Here is a 15,853-nt window from a genome sequence, read left to right on the forward strand (position 1 = left end):
CTAGTCAGCGAACGGCACCTCATCGAAATCTTCCTTTACTAAAAAAAAAAGCCAATGGGTGATTTAGCTACTACTGCTCCCCATAGGTTGTAAATATTGATAGAGAAGAAAAAAGAACAATAGCTTTGTTGTTTTTTTGCGGTCTAAAGGGGGTTCACCGTAGATGGTTTGTCGTAGTTGGTCGTTATGGTTACTGACGATGACGAAGGAGACTGATGACCTTCACCATGATCACCAGATTATGACGGAACATGAGTATCTCCCTTGAGTTTGTGAACGTATTTTGGAATCAATTTGGAGTGTATGAAGGGGGGACTTAAAGGCTGTCCCAAATAAAATTGCATGACGCAAACGCTATACAAAATTACTCTTTGGCACTTTTCAGTAATAAAATAAATGCTGGACACTTTTAACTACCCCGGGCAATTAGTATGCCTAAGGGGATTAGGCTCTGTGGATCTCATTGGCCCGGTTTTGCTTATATCCTAGTGAGTCTGCATTTTGATGTACTTTCAGTAATGATGATTCAGGAATCGTTTAACTATACTGAATAAGGTTCCAAGAATCATCGCTTTCAGGGTGCTGTTCAGGTCCTTCTTCAATTCCTGCTCATCAAGGAACCTTAGGATCAACTCCTGTTGCCGAGACGACAACCAGAACTATACGTAGATGCTCCAGCTGCCACATCTGCACTCCTCCGCTAGGTCATGATACTTTGTTATCTTGCCGGAGAACGATGATTGGACATTATAGTCTAACGGTACAGCAATGTCGATAAGAGCAACCCGCTTCATCCTTTCGTCGTAAACCACAATATCGGGTCTGTGGGTCTGTTGGCAAGAATGAGGACGTCCCTAGTACAGCTTTATGCAACTCTTTTCGAGAACCGGGCTCGGCTGGTACTTGTAGTAGGGTACAAATCTGTCGACAAAATTGTCCTTTAAAGTAACCTGTAGGTGTACAATCCTGACAACTTCGTTGTGATGATCGAGATAAGTTGATCTGCTAACAGTAAACAGCCTGCAACAACTTGCTCGGTCGTTTCTCCTACTGAATTGCACTTCCTACAGCGGTCTTCAACGTTATCGTGCAATATGTACCGCCGGCAGTTCTTCGTCGCAATTACCTGGTCCAGGATGGCTACTTTCTATTTCCGAAAAGAGGTAGCTCCGCACGAGTCACACGTTCAACACCGCCTTATCGATGTGCTCGAGCTCCAGTTGATAGGGGTGCGTTCCTGTTTACACGTTACGATCATCTCGTCGCAGTTCATCTGATAATCCTCCGGCGTCATATACAGCTATGACGTGGTCAGCTTAACATACAGTGCGGTACATATCATGACAGTTCTGGCTTTCTACGAAATATGCTCGCAGCTTCTGGATCTCGGAGGCACATAAAGGCTGGGTGACGCCTCCTCCTCCTACGGCGCGTGGCAGGGTGACTCTCTCGATCGACGACTTTGGATGACGCATGATGTGCTTGATGAACGTCTCTCGTACTGCTTGTTTTAACGCCTCGCGATCAGTCTTGGTCCATTTTACCACCCCAAAGCTGTTGGTCAATAGGGGCACATCAAACGTGTTGATCGCCTTCACCTTGTTGCCGGCTGACAGAAACCTCCTCAGAACACAGCAATGCGATGCAAGAACTTGTCCTTGCAGTTCTTTCTTAATCGCTGTGTGGCGAATACCTCTAAGTTGCAGGAAGCCGAGATATTTGTACGTTTCGCCATCAAACATATTCCTCCTGTTCGTTGAAACGAAAACAGCTGGCTTCCACTACTTGACCCCGGCAAAGATGAACTGACAGACATTTGTCAATTCCAAACTCCATCCGGATGTCGTTGTTGAACACCGTCACAAGCTGCAACAGTTGATTCAGCCTCTGCACTGTATTCTACTGTATTCTATGTGTACTCCTTCTCCAATTTATCAGTTGTTAGGCATAGTTCGATTGGTTGAGTACTCTGCTGAGGGGGTTCATTGCAAGGCAGAATTATAGCGGACTAATAGTATAGCTTTGGAAAATCCCCCTCCTGGTGCTGGGAGTTCTGGACCCTAACACAGCTGTAAGGACGTGCTTCCACATCCCCATCGCGTGCTGCATTAGCCTGTTGACGTTCACGCCTACCTTGTACAATTGCAGTACATTGCACGAGTGCGGTACTGAGTCGAACGCCTTCGATGTACGCCATGCTCAGGTTCCTCTGCTTTTCGGAGGCTTGACATACAATGAGTTCATCTGTGATGGCATGATCTTTGCAGCCTTGTGTGTTTTGGCATCACATTTTTTGTTTTTCAGTCATCACATTGTTGGCATTGCAGTGGTCTTGTATCCTCGTCGCTTTTACCGACGACAGCACCTTGTACAGACTCGAAAGGTATGTTATTGGTCTGTGTTTTGCTGGATCAGCTGTGTTTTGTTCCTTCCGCAAAGGGAAAGATAAATGATATCCCTAGTAATGAACTCAGGTAGCTACGTGGAGTCTTCTTGCACCATGCTGAAACATTTCGCCATTCACTCGTGGATCTCCGTGAGTTTGTATACCAAAAATTATGCAACTAATCGGGACCTAAGGCAACCAAATTTCATAGGGCCCATATAGCCGAGGCGGTAAACGCACGGGTATTCAGCATGACCATACCATCGAACCCGTCACGATTCCCAGTCGGTCCAGGATCTTTTCGTAAAGGAAATTTCCTTGACTTCCTTGGGCATAGAGTATCTTCGTGCCTGCCACACGATATACACATGCAAAATGGTCATTGGCTGAGGAAGCTCTCAGTTAATAACTGTGGAAGTGCTCATAGAACACTAAGCTGAGAAGCAGGCTTTGTCCCAGTGAGGACGTTACGCCGAGAAGAGGAGAGAGGAGGAGCAACCGAATTTCTACACCAGGTACCTGCACGTACATCCTGAGTGTTAATACGACCGCAGTCATGTCTCCAATTCCATTACACTGTCACTCTTCTTCTGCAAACCACACCATATCATTGCTGTGCTGGACAGGGTTCTCCCATAAATTGGCCCTGAACTGTGTGACGCCACCAATCTCCGGAAAACCTCCATAACCAGGCTTGTCGTTTCGGATACACTTTTAGAACTCCCTTTCGTTAATGTTGAACATCCGGTTTTGTTCCATCCGCTTTGGGCATTCTCCATGCCGCCGCAACAGATCGAAATTCAAAACTAAAAATACAGGTATGTTCCGTTTTTGTCACTATCCGTTTTTGTCACTATCCGATTTCGTCAACATTTCATTCCGTTTTTATCAACACTAAATATTTTGTCAAATTTGTTCCCTCGTACACGAGTTATTTAAAGCTTAACATTAATCTTGAGGCAATACATCGATGAATAAAATTGAAACAACTTCCAATGATTACATAGAAGACGTATACGCCACAGTAGCTTTCAGCACATTTCAAAATCAGCTATAATTAATGATAATTCATGCTTTCTCTCAAGCATAATTTTACTTCATATTTGAAAATGAGAAAAATTAAACCAAATAATGCTTCCTTCTGAAGATCCTTCTTCTCATTTCTTTTTCTTATTATTATTCTTCTTCTGGAACTGGAACTTGGCCTGCCACTTCAAGTGTTCTTCAAGAACTTAAACAGTTTAGGGCTTTCTTTGCCTGTCATTGCCTGAATTTTTACACTACAAACTTTTTTACAAGACTTTTTTAAGTGAAATAAATTTCACATGATCTTGTGATTGTTTTCTTGAAATTATGCGATGTGCTGAACTCTTCTCTCCTGGTCGCTATTTCTTTCCGACGGGGCTCAAACTTCTTCCAAAGATTTCTCTTGTCATCCTTGATACCCTGTCCAAATTTTCCAGATCGAAGCAGCTATTTTTACTACCCCACAAGAGATTAATATAGAATTTTATCCGAGATTTCATCTTTTGTTTGCACCAAAAATGCAATTTTGATTCTCCTCAGTAATTCCTGCTAGCGATTCTTGTATACCTCCAGATTCCTTAATTGATTTCTACTGAGAAATCGTCAGGAAATAATTCAGAAGCTCCTTTAGGTGAATTAGGAGTTAAATCTTTCAGAAATAAGTTTCTCAAAGAAGGAGGAGTCTATGTAGGATCTTGGAAACGATTTCTCCAGCAACTCCTGAAGGATTCCAAGAAGAAACAAAAGATTCCCAAAAAATCCTGCAGAAATCCCATTAATTCTGAAAGTATTCCTCGAGGAACAATTGGATGGTTTCTTGAAAGAATTTATACAGGATTCCTAGAAGGAATATCTCAAGGATTCCCACAAGGAACTTCTGGAGGATCCACTAAACTTCTGAGAGATTCCCAGAAAACACAGTAAGAGATCGGGGATAATTATTATTGCAATATTATGTTTATTAACGAGATTTTCAGCCAAAGGCTGGTTCATCTAGTAATCATGAGGAAATAACAAAGATGAAAGATAGAATCGTATTGGAAAATCTCTGAATGTTCCAGTAGGTGTAGATGTTTCTACTGCGCATAAATACCAAAACAAAGTCAAAAATATCATAAGAAAATCTTTAAAGAATCCAAGATAGAACTTCTGATGAATTTCTAGAAAAAAAACTGTTGAAGGAATCCCAGAAAGAACCCCTGGAGAAATATCAGAAAAAAAAACCCTGGAAGGATTTCAGAAAGCAGTCTTGGAAGAATTCCCGTAGGAAATTTTGAAGAAACGGAGAAACTCCTATCTTTCAAAAGTAAAATCTCGGTGAATCTCCAAAGCAACTCTTGGATGAATTGATGAACTAGGACCTAGGTTAAATCCCAGAATGATTTTCTTAGCCCAGCTTGTGCGTTGGGGCCATTCAAGACCCAAATCGTATACAACGTCAGCGAGCTGTTCCCAACATAATGCATAAGTAAGGTTAATAAATTCAAATTCCTGGTGGAATATTTGAAGGGATCCCCAAATAAACTCCAGGAGAAATTGAAAAGGAGACATCTAGGTTGATCCGAGAAGAAATTTCTGAAGAAAGCATAAGAGGCAGAACCTCTTTTCTCTAAAAAATCTTAGGGGCCGTCCATAAATGACGTAGCATTTTAAGAGAGAGGGAGGAGCCTCTGATTATGCTACGAGCCATGTTTTAGGTATGGGAAAATAGGCTACGAGGGGAAGGGGGTGTCGAGAATAGTCTAAAACATGCTACGTCATTTATGGACGACCCCTATCGAATTCTAAAAGATAAACAAGAGGCATGGTACAAGGTAACCTACAAGAATTCTGGAGGAACTTCTTGGAGAATCCAATATTCTGGAAATAATACAAGTGATTGCTTAGAAAATTTCCTGAAGATTTTCTAAAAGTATCCTAGTGAAACCATGTGTTCTATAGGAAATCGTCCAATTTCTATAAAAATGTTGCAAACATTTTGTCAAGGAAAATCTTTCCGTTTTTATCACTATTTCGTTTTTGTCAACTGAAAATCGCAGACCGTGTTGATAAAAACGGAACATACCTGAACAGATGGCTCTTTTTTGTGTGGTAGTAAAATCGAGTTTTCTCGGTGAAGAAGCTATTCCGGAACATTAAGTAAACACAAAAAATTGCCAATCCAAGCCATTTTTGATTTCTCAGCTCACTATTTTTTCACAAAACTTTCCCATTTTCCAACAAATAACGTTTTCCGCGATTTTCGCTTACGATTTGACAGTTCTTAACTACCATTCTTCCGTGAGCTTGAGGTGAGAATTTGAGAAAGTTGACAACCGAGAGTAGCACGGACGATGGATTGTATACAAGTGATGGTTGCGCCGCCGGGCTGCCAGTGCTGGAAACTAGTTGCTATAAAGGTTCTTGTCTGCACTTTTCGCTGCTGGCGCCAGCTGAGAGCAATCAATGAAAAGGTAAACAGCAATCATTCTATTGTTTCGCAAGAGCGGTCAACCGCTGTACATGGTGTCGAGGATCTCAGTTGACTTCGGTGAAATCTCGGAGTTCTGCGAGCTTCAATAACATAACGAACTAGCCTCGTTGATCGATTCTCCTGCTTATACTGTGGTGATTGACCAATCTTGGTCCGCAATGTGGCGATTCGGTTCTCCAAACGTCGCATCCACGCGAGTTTTTGTTACCCGACAGAAATTCTGTAGCTTTGGTATTCGATGCAGGGACATGGGGTCTGTCCCACGGAATTGCGTGACTGCTGTAGCCATATACAGGGTGCTAGTTCATCTTGTAGTTGCTGTCGTTGCATATCTTCCATTACTCCTTGAGTGAGTGCAGTCGAATCATGACTCTCATTTGTGTTGGATGCATCCAACAAATTCGAATTTGTTGTCCCGATGTCAAGATAAAAAATAGCCGAACACTATCGCCACCTCTATAACGGTTCGCGTTGATTTGATAGACGTCACTATGGTATTCTAGATAAACAAATTCCACAACATGGTAAAGTTGATCACCAGCAATGATGAACTTGATTTTTGTAGTCTTAATCGTAAGTCAAATATGACTGCTACTTACACGATCCAGCGGTCCAGGGGTTCCGATGGTTTTGATATTGTATGGACCTCATGAAAACCCGCCAGATGTTCGCCAACAAAGGACTCCTCAATTATGCTATCAATCAGCCTGCCCAAGTAACACACATGTTATATAAAGGTTACGACAGCGCAAGTTTTGGTTGTATAGAAGTTTATTTTACGTTATTTCAACACAATGTTAGAATTACGTAAAATAAACTTCTATACAACCAAAACATGCGCTGTCGTAGCTCTATTATAACATGTGTGTTGCTTGGGTGTGAAACACAATTATGGACAAAATCTTGTACGCTGAATTGAGAAATGTTATTCTTCTGTAGTTCGTGCGCTCCCGTCAATTCCATTTTTTGTATAAAGGACAAATGAGATCGTCCAACCAAATTAATAGAAGGCAGTTCTTCCTCTTCTCATGTCTTCCCATCAGTTGATACAGCTGCTCACTACCGTTGAGAAGCTCGGCTGGGAGTTCGTACTTCCAAGCAGCCTTGTTATTCTTCAGTCCTTCAATGGCTAACTTGACCTCGTCTGGCGTTGGAGGTTCCACAGCTTGTCCGTCGTTGTCGATTTGAAATCTGTCTATCACTCGTCCATTTCCACCGTTCAATAATAACTCGAAGTGCTCTCTCCATCTGGCAGCCAACATTGTTTTATCTGTCAGGAAGTTGTGTTTGAGCAGTGCCTATCACCTCCCGCGTTGTCGTACTCATCGCTCTGTGGATAGACTCCCACAGAGTGTTAAGATTATGGCACTTGTTGATCTCACTTATTCACTCGTCCAGCTTCTGGTGATATTCAGCTACCGTACCATCTACTGAAAAACGCTGGATGTTGAAACGCATCCACCAAAGGTTCGTAGAGTCCGACACGATTGATAACCGGGCTCGAATCTTACCATTTTAATGATGTAGATTGTAGAACAAATCCCTTTTGCGCCGTTCGTGATGTCCAAGGGATCGCACTGTAGTGCTAGGTTAGAACCTGACGGAAGTAGCACCCGCTGCGCCTGACGGTTGCAGCAATTCATGGGAAACATTGTAGGTAGCCCTAATTAAGTTACACCGGTGAGCGCCACTGCTCAACCTCGAATCAGATCAAAAATGTCACCGCATGATGCGGCACAATGTAAGTCATGTTATTCCGACAACCAACGGCGGTGACAAGGTGAACACCGAATCAATTAATTTCAGAAAAGAAATACCCCTGCAATCACGACCGATCGCCATTCCAGTCACACAGCATAGATCAATTTCCGAATGTCTGAAGGGGAATGCAACTACTGTGGTGTCCTCTCGCCCCGAGAGGTAGGTACCTACCTATAATTAATTGGCCACGATCCAATCCATTCTGGGAAGCTCTCTACTAGTCGGAAGTCGGAAAACTGCTGTAATTCCTCGCAATCGATCCATGCACAAGGCATTGTCCCCGAAACTGCTCTCAATGACGCATATGCATTTCGTTTATGAAATATGCAGCACATTCACCGAGCAGAACAACTTAATAAAGGACGAACACCACCGGGGGAATTGGTGACAAATGCGCCGACTGTTTCGGTGGCTCTAAAACGGGGGATGTGAGAATTCTACTAGGTATTATTAATGATTGTAGATATTTTGAGAGTTATTATTTCAGTACATAAGAGGGATAAAGCCTTCCTAGTTTCAAAATGTGAAATTTTAGAAGGATAAACCGCATTTTATCCATTTCTATTCCAAACAGGAGATCATTCAGGGGATATCCCTTGAATATGGTTTATCGTTCCCAAAAGAATGTTTACCCCGATCTCTGATAGTCAATGTACGTAAAGTAGCAACGAACATAAAATATTCCATTCCCATTACCTTGAAATGGGCACTACCGACCGACCAATATACCCAGGCGGCAGTGCCATACCACAACATGTTGGATGGTGTTTATTTATTTATATCTTGGCAAAGACTTTCGCCGCCAGCCTGCATCAGCAGGTTGCCGGCCGAAAGGCTGCAGGGCCAACAACGACAGCTTATCTCAAGATCAACGTCTTTCTGCACCATCATGGGTAGATCATGACGCGACGGCAGCTTAAGACGAACTGCGTTGCAACTAAAGTTGACGGTCGTCAGTCATAAAATCTGTATCGTTAAATTATTGGTCGTCTTATTTTACAGCTGAATTATATAAAAATGAATTTATTCACTGTCAATGGGACCGGACCGTGAATTTACTTATTGCTCAGTATGGGTGGATACATGTCCTTAATGAATAATTATGAATATGTAGTTATAATGCTATTCTCTCTCTCTCTTCTTGGCGTAACGTCCTCATTGGGACTAAGTCTGCTTCTCAGCTTAGTGTTCTATGAGCACTTCCACAGTTATTAAATGAGAGCTTCCTCTGCCAATGACCATTTTGCATGCGTATATCGTGTGGCAGGCACGAAGATACTCTATGCCCACGGAAGTCAAGGAAATTTCCTTTACGAAAAGATCCTGGACCGACCGGGAATCGAACCCGTCACCCTCAGCATGGTCATGCTGAATACCCGTGCGTTTACCGCCTCGGCTATATGGGCCCTATAATGCTATTATCAGTAACTATTCATTGTCACGTGGATATGCGAAATGTTCTTAGACCTCTGAGCCCACTATAATATATCAGATAACCAATAATCAGAAAAGTGCCTTACTCTGATTACAATTTCTTCATGATCATGATCCAACAGTTAACACTTTTACTAAGAAAATTTCAAAATATCGGCGAATAATATTATTATTATTATAGAGTTTTGGCACTTCTCAGCAAAAATTGCTGGAAAATTTCACCTACCCCGGGCAATCGGATTGCCAAAAGGGATTAGGCTCTGTGGATCTCATTAGTCGGTGTTATGCTTATCCTAATGGGTCTGCTCGGATTTCAGTAGTGGTGATTCAGGAACCGCCTAACTGTACTACAGGTTTCAAGAACCACCGCTTCCAGGATGCTGTTCAGGTCCTTCTTAAGTTCCAGCTCGTCTAGGGACCTTAGGAGAGATTTAGGGACAACTTCGGTTGCCGACAGGACAACCGGAACTATACGGACGACCTCCAAGTGCCACATCTGCTGCAATTCCTCCGCTAGGTCGTGGTACTTTGTTATCTTGCCGGAGAACGTTGATTGGGCATTATGGTCTAACGGTACAGCGGTGTCGATGAGGGTTACCCGCTTTATCCTTTTGTCGTAAACCACAATGTCGGGTCGGTTGGCACGAATGAGGACGTCCGTAATGATCTCGCGATCCCAGTACAGCTTTATGCAACTATTTTCCAGAACCGGGTCCGGCTGGTACTTGTAGTAGGGTACAAATTTGTCGACTAAGTTGTGCTTTAAAGCAAGCTGTTAGTGCACAATCGTGGCAACTTCGTTGTGACGATCAAGGTAGGCAGATCCAGCTAACACTGAATAGCCTGCAACGACATGCTCGATCGTTTCTCCTACTGAATTGCACTTCCTGCAGCGGTCCTCCAAGTCTTCGTGCAATATGTACAGCCGATAGTTCTTCGTCACAATTACCCGCCGGGTAACCCGGTCCTGGATGGCTACCATGAAACCTTCTGTTTCCGAGAAGAGGTCACCCCGCACCAGCCACGCGTTCGACGCCGCCTTATCGATGTGCTCGAGCTCCAGTTGATGAGGGTGCGTCCCATGCGGCTGAAGCTCCTCAAGTCGGTACCTTGGCCAAGACAGAGTACGACATTCGGCCCGAAGAGCGGTCTACTCAAACAGACAGCTTCTTCTTTAATGGCGGCTCGACGATGGCGCATGAAACCATGCAGCTCGCCGGAGCCGTAAGAGAGAGGGAAAACGGCTCTAGCTGCACGGCCGAAACCTGGAGAAGAGAAAGCGGATGACCAGCGTTAACGACCAGGCCCCTAAGCCGATTGCAAAACGCGAATGAAGAGAATGAAGAGAAGAGATGATGCTGGTGCTGAAAAAGGAAGCAGCCGGAAAAGGCACCTCCTACAAGGCACTAGCCAAACACTAGCCCATAAGGTCCTGGGCGAGGAGGGTTAATAAGGCTAAGCTAGCGGCTATCTGTACAACTGGGCGGTTTGGTCAACAGAGACTTGCTTGCGTTCATGCTAGATTCATTACCCAGCGCACTAGTGGAATTGCGTCCCGTGGTGCCGTCCATCGGAGAAGACTGCAACGCCTCACAGTGATGCGGCTCCATACAAAAGGTGGCAAAAAGTCTTAACATGCATGATATTCGTTCAAAGCTCATAAAAGCTTTATTATTTATTAGAATAAGTTAACTAGAAGTCATGTTGACTTCCTATGGGCCACATTGGCCACTTTCAGGACCGTTCCGGAATTCTGGTTCCCCTGGGAAAGTGGAAAATTTGGAATTTTTTTTAAAACCTATCTTGCGACACATCGTTTGTCATAATTTCGCAAAATAGGACCACTAAAAGTCAATTCAGAACTTTTGGACTAGGTTGGCCACTTTCAGGACCGTTCCGGAATCCTGGTTCCCCTGGGGAAGTGGACAATTTGGGAATGTTTTTTACCCTCCAAAGTCCAAAAGGGAACCAATGGAGATAACAGATTTTTTTTTTGAGTGAGAAGCGAATAGTACAATAGAAATGTTTATTTCGTCGAACCGGTTTATTTTACCGATTTATTTTTGAACCGGTAAAAAATATTTTATAATTCCGATTAGAAATCGTTAATGTATTTTCATGGGAAATTAAACATGAATAAAATGTATTATTTTGCGAACCGGTTTGCTCAACCGGTTCACTTTTGAACCGGTAAAATCAAGGATTTCGTTCAACTGGTATTATGCCGATGTTCTATACATTATGATGATAAACAAGTGGAGAATGCATTATTTGTTGAACCGTTTTGACTAACCGATCTATTTTTAACCGGTTAAATAATTACAGTATATCTCTTGAGGATAGTTGTTTTATAATTACTTCTTATAGCTAACCTTCCACAAAAAATAAAATAAGTGAATTGGAAAACCGGTTCATTTTCGAACCGGTAAAATCAAGAAATTCATCCCACTAGTAAATGGATGCCCATTCGACAAAAAAAAAGATAATTTTGAGACCCGGTTAATCAAAAACAATAATTTATGAACCGGTTAATTAATTTTGCTGTCCAGCTTAATAATTGTTAATTTATTTCTATGAACGATTAAACATAGGACCAAAATAAGTGATAAGGAAAGCCGGTTCACTAATCCGATAAACTTTTGCACGGTGCCCCCACAGACCGTTATTATAAAATAAAAATGTCCATCAAAACTAAGTTCAGGGTTCAAATCCTGTGGCCATTCCGCACCTCTGGGCAAATTTTTAAAATAATCCCTAGGAGGAATCTCGAGAAATCTTGATTTGATGTTTTATACTAAGAAATTTAAAAGAAATTTATGTTGAGATTGAATAATGTCGCCAAAATACCAACAAAAAATGTTCAAAAGTGGTTAAAACTATTTCAAACCAGTTTATATTTAGAAACGTTACAATAATTATACATGTTTACTAATCACTGAACATAATTAACTGACTAAACAGACTCAAGTATGTTTTTCTACATGGATTACTGGTTCTAACGCATGTACCCATAAACAATTTTTTTTCCACCATTTTTTCATGAGTATATTTTTTACACCCAAAAGTTATATAATATTATTTCACAGATTTTACAACATGTTTTCTATTTGTTCTCCAGTTTTCAAAGCGACATTAGCGTTTATTGTGGAATTTTGGCAATAAATGTGAAACAGTGTTGAAAAATAAAATGTTTTTTTTCCTACGATTTTCTACTGAGGTGATGAAGTGCGTTGTGGTGTGGCTCTGTTCTCCATTGGTATGATATAAAATCGCTCAAAAATGCATATGGATATATCTTTCCAAGTCAATGAAGATAAACTTGAAAAATTTAAAAAAAAAAATAAAAAATTGTAATTTTAAAATTAAGGCGCTATTTTAAAGAAAATCAGTTGATCCGTTTAACCCTTCGCGTAAATAATTTTCCTTCAAAAATGTAGTCAACTTTTGCATAAGAAGTGCCATATCCTAGTTCATTGGGAAATATTATGGGGATGATGTTATTCCATGAATTCGACATGAATCCACAACAGCGGTTAGAATTATGTGAATATGTATAAGTCGAAATTAATATTTATTATTGTTCTAAGGGAAACAAGTACAAACTGGCTGGAATCAACTGGGAACACTTTATGGACATTTTTGTAGGTATATTGTGTAATCCAAGTGCGGAACATCAAATCATGATTTCTCAAGATTCCTTGTAGGAATTATTTGAAAAGTTGGCCCAGAGGTGCAGGAGGACCAATGTGAAATATACTCATGAAAAAATGGAAGGATTTTTTTATATTTTTATATTTTTATGCATACCCGGGTAGACGAGAATATCTGAATGACCAAAAAAATTTTGATGTTATATCTCGATGTGATTTTGATAAGTTGTTCGGAGATTTAATGAACATCGCACGAAAAACTCAAAGTGATATGATATATTTTTGTTCTTGTTGAAATATCAACAAGTTTCTACATAAGAATAAATCCAGTTCTTCTGAACGAAATAGAATACATACAGTGTATGTCATACACCCATAGAGACAACTCAATGTTAGTGAAATGCCATGTGTTTCTTTCTAAGTTGAAACAAATAACCTTCCTCAGTAACATTTTTAGTCAAATAGGCTAGAAGAGGTTGTTAGAATCATCATAAAACCAAAATGAAAGGTATTAGGTTTTATGACGGATGTCAATACCTCTACAAAACTAATTGGCTATTAAAATGTTACTTCGGTTATGCTTTTATTTCCCTCATATTCACAACAGTGAGCCACAGTAAGCATCGCCGCCTGTGAATCCTAAAGCCGAAGATACAATGCTGGGTGTTGGCAGATTTTTTTTATTTTTCATTGAAAAGGGTAGACAAATCTTGTCTGATATTGTTTTAATTTTGTATCAGCACTTCTCCATACTTGATTTTGATATTATTTCTGATCTTTTTCTTCTTAACTCAATCAAATCAATATTTGTTTTGTTCTTCAGTAATCCATTAATTAATAGCTGAAAACGTTAATCATTAGATTTTTCCACCTACTCGGGTACGTTGAAACCAGTAAGCCATGTAAACGATCATACTTCAGTCAGTTTAGTCAGTATATGTCAGTATATGTATAATTGTAGTAACGTTTCTAAATATAAACTGGTTTGTAATAGTTTTGACCACTCTTTGGACATTTTTTTGTAGGTATTTTAGCGGTATTGGTCAATCTGAACATGAATTTCTTTGAAATTTCTTAGTATAAAACATAAAACCAAGATTTCTCGAGATTCCTCCTAGGGATTATTTTAAAAATTTGCCCAGAGATGCAGAATGGCCACGGAATTCGAGCTCTGAACTTAGTTTTGATGGACATTTTTATTTTATAATAACGGTCTGTGGGGGCACCGTGTTTTGAAAAGAATAAAAAAGTTCCGCCTGTGCAGTGTCAGTGTAAAAACATTATTATTTTTAAAGAATGACAGATCAACGAAACTAAATAATTTTGCAAACTGGCTAAAACCAACTTAGTTATGAACCGGTTAAAATGAATTATTGTTCAGTTTGAGAAACGTTGAAGTTCTCCTATATGAAGTTCTTCTAAATGATCAGAAGAACCAGTTTGTTTGACCGTTACACTTTTAAACCAAGTAAAACAATTTCGTACCAGTACTTAGTTATGTATTTATTTATATTTTCCATAAATTTCTAATATTCATGAACACAAAAAATGTTTAATCAATACTAAAAAAATATTGTAAAGAAATATTTTTTGAACAGCTACCGGTAAAATAAGCCAGAGCATAGAGTTATTGGTTAATGCTTGTGGGAGTGGTGAAAATTAGGATCTATCTGAATTAGGCAAAATATCCGATAGAAAAACAAAAGCATGTAATTACTCACACAGGACAAAAAAAGTTTACCAGAAGTGTGTAATGCAAAAAATTACAAAACCTGACATATTTAACATGGATTTATGAGTTCAAGTATTTTGTTTTTTTTTATTTAATTTTAGATACGTGGGTTTACTATTTCGATAAAACAACTTCCTTCTATTTATTGGCGTAACGTCCCAGCTTCAACAAAATCTGCTCATCAGCTTCAATTAAAGTTCTTTAAAGACTTCCGTAATTATTTACTGAAAATTGTCTATGCCAATTAACCTTTTTTTGGTGTTTGACACATTCCACGCGTTACGTTTTGCGTGAATATCAAACTTTTGCTTGTTGATAAATTCATGCCAACCAACTTATCAAAAAATCGGATTTGAATATTAGGGTCACTTCATGCTTTCTAATTAAAATTGGTCCTTTTTACTTCGAGAAAATCAAGAAACAGGGCCCAAAGGGACACCATCGCAATTGAAATTTTAAATACGAAAATATTCTGGAACGGTCATAAATCGAACACAGACTACAATAACTAAAATACTTTTCACACATAAAAATGTTAACATTCTACAAAAAAACATCGGCTCTGTTATGCGCTATGGCAGCTGAGCCGATACAAATGAATAGGAACTTCTTCAATGTAGAATTTGAGAAAATGTTGGAAATAATTTAGATATAAAGATGTTTTCCCATTGACCTCTCGTCTATGTATGAGTTGCTTGCATGGCTCCGTAAAGCTTCATGACGTCTGAGCCTTGAAAATAAAAAGTGGAATGATAAAAGATAAGAAATGAAAGCAATACAATCGTAACAATTTGAAGATATACATGTATCTCCTTTTATTCTCAAAATAAGTAAAGAAATACGCTAACTATAAGCAGGAGGTCAAATGTCATTCAACATAAGGGCTTTCTAGTTGTTTCATTGCCGAAAAACATATGTTGCGCAAGTTTGCGCAAAATAACCCCTAGGTTTTCTGAAAGCTGACAAAAAAATCTTCAAAATGAATATAGCGTCAAATGTGTACAAATGTGTGCTCATATTTGAAAACTTGAAGGAAGTTTGTTTTTGTTTTTCCATACATTTTATATGGGAGCTTAAATTTCAAGTATGATTTACACCCACTTTAAGGTGGATATATAACGAAGCCACACTTCGAATTTTCAAAAGCACAAATCTGAAGAACCGAGGGTTGGTTTGCGCTGAAAAGTTGATCGATTTGTCATCACCAGCGGGTCACCAATCGATCAACTTTTCAGCGTAACCCGTCTTTGGGTTCCTCAGATTTGTGCTTTTGAAAATTTAAAGTGTGGCTTCGTTATATATTCACCTTAAAGCTCTGGAAAAAAATTCAATTTTCGTTCAATCAGCACCAAATTTTGAAAATAGACTATTCAAATGTCGAGAAAAAATGA

The 15,853-nt window shown here is 39.9% G+C and overlaps 1 protein-coding gene across 3 annotated transcripts in view; it reads left to right on the plus strand.

Annotated features, from left to right (window-relative positions):
• The window catches only part of LOC109430448 (beta-alanyl-bioamine nonribosomal peptide synthetase ebony), a 150,916-nt gene that overhangs the window by 93,986 nt on the left and 41,077 nt on the right, over positions 1-15,853 (plus strand). The gene's annotated exons all lie outside the window — the stretch shown is intronic.

This window comes from Aedes albopictus, chromosome 1, assembly GCF_035046485.1.
Source record: "Aedes albopictus strain Foshan chromosome 1, AalbF5, whole genome shotgun sequence".
Lineage (NCBI taxonomy): Eukaryota > Metazoa > Arthropoda > Insecta > Diptera > Culicidae > Aedes > Aedes albopictus.